Genomic DNA, 7,586 nt, shown 5'->3' with positions numbered 1-7,586 from the left:
GCAGGCTTCTCTATTTTATAAGAGGAAAAGCCAGTCTTTAAAGTGGCCTTTAAGGGAGTTCTCTGGCGGGCCCAGTGGTTAGGATCCGGTGCTCTCATTGCCATGGGCCTGGGTTCAATCCCTGGTCTGGGAACTAAGGTCCCGCAAGCTGCAGGTGCAACCAAAAAAAAAAAAAAACAGAAGAAGAAGAAGTAGCCTTTTAAGGCCTTAAATGACCAGGCCCTTCTCATTACCTTTCTGACCTTAGCCTTTGCTTATGCCGTTTCAGCCTCTCTGACCTGTTCCATAATGACACGGCTCGCCTTTCTTAGGGTCTTTGCACTGGCTGTTTCCTCTGCCTAGAATGTACTTCCTTCCCCCACAGGGCTGCCTTCAAGGCTTTGTTCCCTAAGAGGCCTCCCCTGACCATACGCGTCAAAGTTTCACACAACCCTCTCCATCCTGTACTCTCTAACGCTGCCCAATTTCTTATCCCGCTCTACTTTTTAAAAAATTTTATTTATTTATTTTTATATTTATTTTTGGCTGTGTTGGGTCTTCGTTTCTGTGCGAGGGCTTTTCTAGTTGCAGTGAGTGGGGGCTCCTCTTGGTTGCGGTCCATGGGCTTCTCATTGTGGTGGCCTCTCGTTGAGGAGCAGGGCTCCAGAGCGCAGGCTCAGTAGCGGTGGCTCACGGGCCCAGTTGCTCCGCGGCATGCGGGATCTTCCCGGACCGGGGCACGAACCCGTGTCCCCTGCATTAGCAGGCAGATTCTCAACCACTGCGCCACTAGGGAAGCCCCTCGCTCTACTTTTTAATTTTCCACAGCCTTTATTGCTTTCTAAAATATAACGTAACAAAGACTTGTTCACTCTCTCTATTCCCTACCCTACAACGGCAAGGGTCTTTGTCTGCTTTGTTCACCGATAAATCTAATCGCCCAGAACAGTGCTTGGCCTATGGCAAGGGCTCGGGAAATACCCGTGAAATGAATGAATGATGAGAAGGAATTCAGAAGGTGTTTAGCCAGAGGGCGAAGCCAAATATCACAAACAATAAGCACAGGCTAAAGCAGGGCGAAGGGGGAAGACTTAGAGGCGGAGTCAGCAAAAGGCCTGCGCGCGTGCGCTCTCCCAGAGGCCCACTCCTGACCGGGCACGGCTGGAGGCCCTGCGGCTGACTTCCTGCCGCAGGAGAGGGTCCCCACTCCTCCCCACCCGCCCCTCCATCTCCTGGAAGAGACGCTGGGAGGCCAAGCCATCAAGGTGAAATGGGGGCTTTCCCGGGGAGGGGGGCGGGGAATGGCCCTGTTGGCAGGAGGAATGTTCTGACCTCAGATGATAGCTGCGTGGGGAGGGGAAACTGCCTGAGGACAGTCCAGCAAATAAGGAAGATTTGTCTCTTAGGATGAGTTCCTGTTTTTGTTTTTTTGCGGTACGCGGGCCTCTCACTGTTGTGGCCTCTCCCAATGTGGAGCACAGGCTCCGGACGCGCAGGCTCAGCGGCCATGGCTCACGGGCCCAAACGCTCCGCGGCATGTGGGATCTTCCCGGACCGGGGCACGAACCCGTGTCCCCTGCATTGGCAGGCAGACTCTCAACCACTGTGCCACCAGGGAAGCCCCGGGTTTTTTAATTTTTATACTTATTTTTTTTGGCTGTGTTGAGTCTTCGTTGCTGCGCGCGGGCTTTTCTCTAGTTGCAGCGAGCGGGGGCTACTCTTCGTTGCGGTGCTCGGGCTTCTCATTGCGGTGGCTTCTCTTGTTGTGGAGCACGGCCTCTAGGTGCGTGGGCTTCAGTAGTTGTGGCACGTGGGTTCAGTAGTTGTGGCGCATGGGCTTAGTTGCTCCGTGGCATGTGGGATTTTCCCGGACCAGGGCTCGAACCCATGTCCCCTGCATTGGCAGGCGGATTCTTAACCACTGTGCCACCAGGGAAGCCCTGATTTCTGGTTTTTTGACTTGAGCAAGTTCATGAATGGTGGTGCTATTTAGAGAGTCGAGGAAGATGGAGGGAGGAAAAGGTTTGGGGGGATGGAAGAGTCTGAACCGAGACTTTCTGTTCTGGGCATGTTGAGTCTGAGAAATCTGTGAATTACTTGTGTGGATACATCAAGCAGTTCGTTGGATCTGTGCGTCTGGAGCTTATAGATTTATTTCTGCCTTGTTGTACTTTTTTTATGTCCAACTTCCTGTTGGCATCGTAGATATACACCAAGCTGGATAGCACACAGGTGGACTGGCTATCCCTCTCCATCCTCATTTCCCAGCTTGCTTTCAGCAGCTGCAAGAATTGGGAAATACAATCATTCATTTATCCATCCCACAGTCATACACTGAGCTTTTACTGGGAGCTGAGAGAACAAAAATGAATACTACTGAGTATCAGCTCTCAGGAAAATCACATTGAGTTGGTGAGACTTGCTGACAAATACTTGAGATTTATGTACTCTGAGATGTGCGTAACTTAAAGAATAAATTAATACTTCCACCTCCTGCCAGAAAGAGACCCTCAAAAGAGAATGGATCTTAGCAGTGCCTTATGAGACCTTACAAGTGGTTATTTCAAAGTTTTTATGCTTTTTGTCACAAAACATGCAGGACAAAACTTGAGGGACAGTTCAGAGTATGTCTGAGCAATGAACCCATTTCTTATTTCTGCATGCCTGAGGGTCACATTTTGAAAGGAGATGGGATGCATTTAAAAAATCAAGTCAGGAAAAGAGATGGGCTGGAAATGAACGCTTGGGAGTCACCGGGACATGGATGGTCAGAGAACCAGTGGGTGTGATCTGCATCGTCACAGATGGGCTCATCTTGGGAGAGTGTGCAGAGTGATGTGATGCGGTAATAAGAGGACAGAGTATGCCATCCTCCCTTCCCCCACCTTGGAGAACGCCAACATTTAAGGGCTGGGCGGGAGACAGAAGCCAATGAGGGAAGTAAGGAAGTGGTCAGAGGTAGGTGCACCTGGAGATTGACAGGTTACAGGTGCCAAAGGAGGAACTCAAGGGGGAAGGAGAGGTGTCAATGTCCGCTGGTACAGAGGAGCATTCAACCCAGTGGGGACCAAAATGTGCCTGCTGGACTTTGTGGATGTAGATCAGTTTCAGAGGAAGTACCTGTCTATGAATGGAGCGAAGGAGACGGACATTCTGTGCACGGAGTGACTTGTTAGGCAATTTGTGGGGGAAATGAGAGCCCTGACATGGTGCCTGGAAAGCCAGATGGGACTGAGGCAAGGTTTTCGTCTGTTCACATTGGAGCGTGCGAGTGGGCATGATTATGTGGTAGGAGGAAAGCGCCACGGAAGAGGGAGAGACTGAAGTCATGAGGACAGAGTAAAACAGACGGGAATTCCGAGGGAACGGAGAGAACTGGCTCCCAGCACAAGTGACAGGATTCACCTTGGCTGGCAGGTGGGACACCTCATCCTCGAGAGAGGCAAGGAGGCAAGGAAGGCGTACTCCACTGTGTACCAAGCTGCTTCTCCTAAGAATGAAACCGACTCCCCAAACCCTCCTTCCTCCACGGAGCCCTTGCAGATGCGTCCAAGTGCTGAAGGATCCTCCGGATTCTTAGAGTGGCTGAGGCTCTGCTGGGCTCTGCCTCTGCTTTAGGAGACCCCGTTCATTTGTGGGTCTGCGCACACGGCAAATACCCTGCGTGAGTCCACAGCGTGGCAGCTCGGAAGAAAGGACTCTGGAAGTGGAGACAACATGATTACATACACGCATTATATGTTCAGAGGCACGTATGCCGTGGGGTGGGGGGAGAGGGGATTGGATGAAGGTGGTCAAAAGGTAGAAAATTCCAGTTATAAGTAAGTCCTGGGGATGTCATACACAACAGGATAAATATAATTCTCACTGATGTCTGTTACACAGGAGAGATGTTAAGAGAGTAAACCTGAAGTTTTCTCGTCACAAGGAAAATATATATATTTTTATTTCTTCAACGTTGGTTCTTTTTTTCTTTTGGCTGTGCCACATGGTTTGTGGGATGTTCCCCGACCAGGGATTGAACCTGGGCCCCGGAGGTGAAAGCCCAGAGTCCTAACCACTAGGCCACCAGGGAGCTCCCATTTCACGTTGTTTCTATATAAGATGATGGATGTTCGCTAAACTTATTGTAATAATCATTTCATGATGTATGGAAGTCATTATGCTGTACATTTTAAAGTTCTACAGTGCTGTATATTAATTATATCTCACTGAAACCTGAAGAAAAAAGAGTCCATATTTTGTAGACATTATTTAAGGTGGGACAATGGTCCTGTGTTAGTACACCAGAACTTCTTTTAGCTCACTTTTTTTTTTTTTTTTTTTTCGGTACGAGGGGCTCTCACTGCTGTGGCCTCTCCCGTGGCGGAGCACAGGCTCCGGACGTGCAGGCTCAGCGGCCATGGCTCATGGGCCCAGCCGCTCCGCGGCATGTGGGATCTTCCTGGACTGGGGCACGAACCCGTGTCGGCTGCATCGGTAGGCGGACTCTCAACCACTGCACCACCAGGGAAGCCCTCACTTTTAATCTATAGAGGGAGAGAAGACAGACAGGGCTGCTGCTGTGACAGGGAGCAAATAGGTTGCTGCTGGGTCTCCGTGCTGTTTCTGGAGTTGTAAGTTCATGGAGTTTGTTTATCTACATTCCAGGCAGTGGCATATGCCCTAGGGACATAGGGATTATATCACTGCCCCTGTGGCTGAGCCTCAGAATAAATGATACAGGGAAGAGGGAGCACCCACCCAGTACACTCACTTGTAGAGTCACATTCTGCCTCATTTCCTATCTTGCCAGACAAGGAAAACAGACATTGAACTGAGTGTTTAGTAGTATTTGGTCTTGGAGTTAAACTGCCTGCGTTCCAGTTCTGGCTCAGTTGGGTACCATCTGTGTAGCCTGGAGCGTGTTAATGAACCTCTCTGAGCTGCTCCAGTTCATCTGTAAATGGGGAGAGATGACAGTGCCTGGGACTGCCTCATAGGACTGTGGTGTCTAATAAATAGGGTAATTCGTGTAATGAGTTTGCACAGTGAATGCTTAATAAATGTTAGCTATCAATAACTCTTATTTTTAAAAATTCAAATGGATCTACATTAAGAAGACTGAGCGTCTACTGTACACATTCCCTTATGCTAGGGGGTGACGTGGGGACTCTAAATCACTAGGAAGAGGGGTGTAAATGGAGGGATCAGGGAAGAATTCAAAGACTCTTGAGCTGGGACTCGAGGGATGGGTAGAGGATGGATAGGGAGACGTGGGGGGGGATTCTAGGTGTGGGAACAGAGCGAGTAAAGGCGAGTAAAATGGGGGACAGTGCAGGGGAACCAGCATTTATTCTCATTCTGCTGGAGGGTAAGGAACCCAAGAGAGAGGAAGAGGCATGGTATGAGAAGCGGCTGTGTGGGCCAGCTCATAAACTGACTTTTTGATGAGGGTCTAATTAATTCATTGCCAGGGAAAAGGTAATTCAAGTTGTACCTGATGCTTGATTACTCAATAGCTCTACACAGCCCACACCAACTCCTGCCACACCTTCAGTCGACTCTGGCCATTTTCACCTTACACGGATTGGTTCTTTTTTCTTTTTAAGATATTTTTGATGTGGACCATTTTTAAAAGTCTTTACTGAATTTGTTACAATACTGCTTCTGTTTTATGTTTTGGTTTTTTGGCCACGAGGCAGGTGGGATCTTAGCTTCCCGATCAGGGATCGAACCCACACTCCCTACATTGGAAGGTGAAATCTTAACCACTGGACCACCAGGAAAGTCCCCATGGATTGGTTCTTTTATTTTTTTGCAGTACGAGGGCCTCTCACTGTTGTGGCCTCTCCCGTTGCGGAGCACAGGCTCTGGACGCGCAGGCTCAGGGGCTATGGCTCACGGGCCTAGCCGTTCCGCGGCATGTGGGATCTTCCCGGACCGGGGCACGAACCCGTGTCCCCTGCATCGGCAGGCGGACTCCCAACCACTGTGCCACCAGGAAAGTCCCCTTGGATTGGTTCTTGATTCTGCATTTGTAGATACTGCTTGAGACTATCCCCTAATTCCTAGAGAATTCTGGTTATAATAGAAACCAAATACTTCAAAGGAAAAACCTAGAGTTTGTCAAGGATATAAATTCAAAGGCAAAACCCATGGCACTCGACCAAATCAATACCCATCCACGTGGCATGCTATGAAGCTCTAATTACTGTGTTCAAGATCAACGTAACATTACTCAAGAGTGGAGAAGCCAAATGTAAATGAGGGAGGTCTTCCTTAAACAGGTGATGACCAACTCCCTGAGCTCAGCCAAGAGTCTCACGGTATTTATACACAATCACCTGACGGCCTGTAAGCGCTCACATAAGCAGGAAGGTGTAGAATTGTGGTGTGGTACGTGCAGGACAAAATTGGAAGAGAGGCAGCAAAGTGCTCCCGAGCCATTTGCATGGGCTCGGAAATGAAAATGCAGAATTAAAACCTTTAAGATCCTCTGCAACCTGGCTTCAACCCATCTCTCCAGCTGTCTCTCACTTCTCACCTTCCCTAACTCTTTTTTTTTTTTTTTCGTTTAAGTACACCTATAAACCTCACATAAGGAGCATTCAAAGACAGCACTACTGTTATCGATGGATTAGTATTAGAATCACCTAGATGGCCTGCTTCAGACTGACTCAATAACTGCAGATACTGCCCAGGAATGTGTATTTTTAAAAAGCTTCCCAACAAATTCTGATCCACAACTGGGATTAAAGATACTTTAACCTTTTTTGCCTTGATGAACTGGGACTTTTTTTTTTTTTTTGCGGTACGCGGGCCTCTCACTGTTGTGGCCTCTCCCGCTGCAGAGCACAGGCTCCGGAGGCGCAGGCTCAGCAGCCATGGCTCACGGCCCAGCCGCTCCGCGGCATGTGGGATCCTCCCGGACCAGGGCACAAACCCGTGTCCCCTGCATCGGCAGGCAGACTCTCAACCACTGCGCCACCAGGGAAGCCCCCTTCCCTAACTCTTGATTCCAGATGTACACACCTAGTCATCATCCCTTTGCAGAAAACCCTGGAGATTAGCTACCCCAAAGCCATTCTGAAAATCATTCTCCTCTGCTGCTCCCCACCATAGAGGCTGAAAAGCCAAACACACACACTTTCTCCATCTCCGTGGCAGGTACGGGTGGCTCCAAGTGTCAGTTCTGGTCCATTAGATGTAGGTGGAGATCTGCTAGGGCAACTTCTGGGAAAGCTTTTGTTTCCTCATAAAATGGGACAGAAGCAGCTAATACAGCCTTTCCTTCGCTCCCCTTTTCCAACCTGGAACATGGATGGGATGGCAGGAGCTTGCAGCCATCTTGTAATCATGAGGGAAAGAGCAAGGCGAGTACAGAGACGTAAGCACTTAGCCACTGACCTATCTCTAGATGTCCTGCTCCATGAGAAAATAGAATTTTATTAGCTTAAGCTACTGCTGATTTAGTTTTCTGTTACTTACAGCTTAATTCATTCTTAAACAATGGATGACCCTGAACTGAGTGCTGGGGATATAATGGAGAACAAAGCAGGTGCGGACCTCTTTCCTATCAAACATATTATCAAGTGTGAGAGATGGAAAAAAAGGAAATGAGTAAG

The sequence above is a fragment of the Phocoena sinus genome, chromosome 10, assembly GCF_008692025.1.
Source record: "Phocoena sinus isolate mPhoSin1 chromosome 10, mPhoSin1.pri, whole genome shotgun sequence".
In the NCBI taxonomy this organism is placed as follows: domain Eukaryota; kingdom Metazoa; phylum Chordata; class Mammalia; order Artiodactyla; family Phocoenidae; genus Phocoena; species Phocoena sinus.
The sequence above is the reverse complement of the archived record's forward strand: the minus strand, read 5'-3'. Positions refer to the sequence as shown.